The sequence below is a fragment of the Temnothorax curvispinosus genome, unplaced genomic scaffold (genome assembly GCF_003070985.1).
Source record: "Temnothorax curvispinosus isolate PA1 unplaced genomic scaffold, ASM307098v1 QBEX01004253.1, whole genome shotgun sequence".
Lineage (NCBI taxonomy): Eukaryota > Metazoa > Arthropoda > Insecta > Hymenoptera > Formicidae > Temnothorax > Temnothorax curvispinosus.
Window position 1 is genome coordinate 1 of NW_020214033.1, and position 4,822 is coordinate 4,822.

Sequence of the window (4,822 nt, forward strand, 5' to 3'; positions counted from 1 at the left end):
ATCATAATTTGTTTTTATCATAAAGTATCTTTTTCTATCTTTTTCTTGCGCTTATCCGAAAATTCGATACATCACACTCTGCTGGGTCGTCGCGTAATAAAATGACTTCAACCAAGCTCCGCGATTAACTCAGATTAATTTTATTCATGTTGATAGAATGAATTCTAGCTTGTCTTTGCACATGCCGCAATAAAATACTTTAATTTATTATCTATTCATATTTGCGCTTCTCCTCTGTATCTATTTTCGGATCAGCCACTTCTCACTATATTGCTTCTCGCTTTTGATTCAGTAACGGTACCTGTCTTACTCTTTACATTTTCTACATTCTTGACACAAACATGGTATTCTCATAAACTTTTTACTGATATTTCTTAATATTTTCTTCAGTCGCTAATTAGGTATTATTTATTCTACGACTCCATACATCTCTGTATATGTATGTATATATTTTGTATATTGGCGCTTATATGATCATCTTTGGATATTATTAATGCAAAATCATATTTATACATACAATTTGTCATTATTAAATCAATATTATTTTATTGTTACATTAATTACATTAATAAAGATATAAATTTAATAAAAGTTCAAGCAGGATCATTGCTGCTATTTTACTATTTACTATATTCACTTTCATGTACAACATTTCATCTCTTCTACACTTCTCTTCTCCTACAATAAAGTTATTAAGCTATTATTATTAATGATACGAGCGTTACCCGACAAATTAATCTGTGATTAACACATTGACCGCCGGATAACTCGCAGTTGCGGTGATCTACGGATGGATCTACGGGGACCAGCTACTCACCGAATCGTTTTTTTGAAGGGGAAGATACAATTTTATTCAGTTTGAGATGAGGAATAAATATAGTTAAGTAACATTATTAAACGATATAAAATGTTGATATTAAATTGGTGTCGGTAGCAAAGTTATCTAATTTACAGTGATGATAGTCAACGCGTCGGGTTAATCGGAGCTCGATCGAAATCGGCCTGGGGGTCGATCATGCATCTTGAAAAAAAAAAGGTGAAAATGAAAATTACAAAAGTAAACAGATTTACTAGATCGTAATTTTCACTTCTCTTCAAGATTTATGATCGACCCCCCGAGCGAGGGGGAGCATATCCAACATCGATTGGCGCGGAAGAGAAGAGAAGCGAAACGGCCGCGGCGTCGCCGTTATCGATCAGAAAATAGCCGGCGCGACGACGCCGACGACGCGCGCGTCCGCCGCTGACGTCACCTCGACGCTCGGGGGGACGAGAGGGGAGAGGGACGTCGTCCGTGCGCCGCGCTCCGGCCTCAGAGGACATCGGGATGATCCGCGCCATGGACGTCGTCGCCGTCGCTGTCGCCGTCGTCGCCGCGGCCGCTTAAACTCGCCGACGCTCGACGCCGAGCATGTGCCCCTAGACGCGCCCTCGCCGCTCGCCGCCGCCGTCGCCGCCGCCGCGGCCTCCGCCGAGAGCGTGATCCGCGCTCAGTCGCGGCCGTCCGCGCCGCGCTCGCTTCCGGCGAACTCCGATCGATCGGCGGCGTTTTTCACAGTTTCCCACGCGAATACACGCGATACCGATATACCTATTAGGCTGTCAAGATGGGCTCGATAGTGCTCAAGTCGCTCTCGGTGCTCCTCGGCATATTCTTCGTCTTCGTCGGCACGATGAAGCTGACGTCGCACATCAGCAAGGACCTGCACAAGGACCTGGTAAGTTCGCTTCCTCGCGACCGACGAATCGATCGCTTCTTTTTGCCTGTGCGATTAAATTACATTTAAACGAGACTATACACGCAGTAACGATAAACGGCGATTTCAGCGACTCGATAAATGATAGAATTTATAGTCAAAATTGACTGTTTATATAGTCATGGTTGAAATTACCATTAGGTTTAGCAATGGCGAACTGACAGGTTCCAAAGAGACGCAAAGCTGATGAAGTTACCGTCCGCTGCGGTTCAATATCCGTCGGAATTAGCAAAACTGATTCAATTTAATGTCGTTACGTTTAACAGGATTAATATCGTTATGTCGTTACGTTATAACAGCGTTGAGGTCGACGGACGAGAAACGATTTAGTCGCTGAAACTAGTACTGCTTTTATCGCGTTAAGTAGTCCCAATTGTAGTCTTATAATTGCTAAATTAATTCAAAATTAATAATTGGCAGCGAGCGTCGCGCGCAGACTTTCGCCCGGGGATCAACAGTCCGATCGATCGAGATTTCTCTTCACCCAATTAGATCCCAATGGTCGTTCACCGATTTATCCACAAACGAGTGCTGCAAAACATAACACGATTAGCAAATTATTAACATTGCTGTTAAATAATATTTATCTGATTAATGTCCATTTCTATCTAACGCAGATTGACTTTAATCTCGGTTTAATTTACCTTTCATCTTTTTCTAATTTTAAGAGTTACATAAAGATAGAAAGTAAGTTAAACCGAGATTAAAGTTAATCTACATTGGTAGAAATGGACATGATATATAATTAATAATAAGCGAAACTGGACCAATATGAATCTTACAAATTATCAATTAGAGAAGATGCGATTTCCGATCGGGCTGAGGATCTTGGTAATAATATTTTACATTCCTGTGTGAATTTTGTAAACTTTTTTTCAACTCGGCAAACTGCGCGCCGATTATTTCTGTAAGGAATTTATTGCGAAAAATATCGCCAAGTCAGAGTTCGAGAATCTGGACCTTCATCTACAATCCCTACAACCCGAATGATTAATAATTAATTAAATCATAAAAAGAAATTATTTGACCGCTTCTAGCAGACTGACAGGCTGGACCCCATTCATTGTCACGTCCGTCATCCGCTTGTCTTATGTAATTTTGCGGACGTCGGTGTCGACGTCGGTGCCAAAGTGGCTAACGCCGCGAGTGCAGGTCCCCCCTTCTTCCCCTTCCAACCCCGCGTATCACGTCCGGTCTGTCACGACCCGGCTTTGTTATGTAATGTAACATTTACGTGGCTCGGAGCTTACCGCCGCTACCCTTGGTTCCGCCGATATAACGCGCGCGCGCTTACGGCGTTCCCCCTTGTCGGTCGAAGCTCCCGACGCCCCCCGTTCCCACGGTGCTCGTTTCCGGATTGTTAACGCTCCAGAGATGAAAAAAAAAAGAAACTCGACGGCAAATACGAATGACACGGTTCGCCACGTTTATCGGGTTAACGTTTGGGCGCACCAGCCTCTTTCTCGGAAAAGCGCGATGAAAGGGCGCGATTGATCCAACGAACTTTATTAACCGAATTTTTTCTTTACAAAACGAACGACGTAATTTTACAAAGGAATGAACCACGTTAAAGTCGATCTTTTAGCTGTATAAAGTGATTTTTGGATATGTCTAGGATTGTCTAAGAAAAAGCGGTTGAACTTGGTCTCGCGTGAATCGGAATAAGTAAAATGTATCGACAATCGCGCATGTGTCACAGACGATACATAAATATTGTAATTAATTTTCTAATTAATTTATTATTAAATTATATTATATTTATCCTTTTTATTCTTGCCGATCTTATCCAGACGTCTACGAAAGTTTACATAAAAGATAAGAGAACACTAAAGCTCTACATTTTATAAGTATAAACTACGCACCGTAAAATATTAATAAAAATGGAAAAAAAGTTCGTACAAATTATGAAAACCAGCTCGCATCGAGGGTCTATCACAATGAGGTCAAGGGCGTCGAGGGAGAAAAAAAATACAATTTTTTGAAACCTGGTCGATTGTAAGGTGCGACACATACCGTGTCGCCCAGCTCGTTATAGACGGTATAAAAATACACGTACGCTCGATAACGTATAGTCGTATACCGAGTCGTATTAGAATATGTGCGCTGCAGGTGTTAAAGATTGAACGCTGATACGGCCACGTGGAAACGCACAATGGTCATTAGCATACTTTTTATCAAATCTGAAATATATTTATCGATAAAAAATTATTATTTGTAACAAATATCAAGTGTTCTTTCATGGTTAGCCTTTTGCCTTTTTATCAAAAGCCTCACGTACTGTTGTGTAGTTACAATTAGTGTTATACGGCTTAATATGACATTTTAATTCCGTAAAGCACGGACCGTCGGTGTGTCATTCCGCTATTTCAGTATCTCCGACATTGCCCAACGAAAGTGATATTAAGGTAAACATCGGTGCAGATTGCTTGGTCAACCGCCAATAAGCTCGCTAACTCGCTGGCGAATGATATTTATATACTTCGCGTATTAGAACAAGTCAGGCTTTCTTCAAGTCCTCGAATTGTCTGGGGCTGCCAAAACGGGCTCCCGATTATTTCGCCGCTATGTAAATACTGTGCAGTAAAAACAGAGTTCAGTAACAGAGTCACTTTAGAGATGAATAATGAGACGTATTTCTCATCAAATTTTGAAATAATTCTTTTCTCTGTCGACATTTAATTGTATGCTACACATTGCTACACATTCGAGTAATTTTTAAAACGTCAAACATCTTTTAGCGTCAAACATCTTAATTCTCGAATCTAGGCTTCAAATGAGAACCCGGGAAAAAATTTTTCCTGTATAAATATATATAAAATATGTCCATATACCTATGTTTTCTTTTTCTCGAATTATACTAAAGCTTCACCTAAAATCAAGCGAAGAATATACGATTTGTTATTTATTCACTTCCCTTGTTTGCATTCGTCAAAGCTTACTTTTTAACCAACTGCAATTCAAAAGATTATTTTTAGTATTTTTCTTAAAGGAACAATTATTGAAATTTTTGACAAAAGATATCGCGACACATGTTAAATTCATCTATCAGCGAATATTATATATTC

General features: G+C 40.3%; 1 long non-coding RNA gene across 4 annotated transcripts; it reads right to left on the reverse strand.

Annotated features, from left to right (window-relative positions):
• Positions 1-605: 605 nt before the first annotated feature.
• Positions 606-4,772, reverse strand: LOC112453356. Of its 4 annotated transcripts, none has more exons than XR_003040602.1 (3): positions 4,050-4,772; positions 3,743-3,937; positions 606-2,288 (listed from the first exon to the last, which is right to left on the reverse strand). It is a non-coding gene; the product is annotated as an uncharacterized LOC112453356 (long non-coding RNA). The 4 variants fall into 4 exon arrangements; XR_003040603.1 differs by having other exon boundaries at positions 606-1,764; positions 1,893-2,288; positions 3,743-4,772; XR_003040601.1 differs by having other exon boundaries at positions 3,771-4,772.
• Positions 4,773-4,822: the final 50 nt, after the last annotated feature.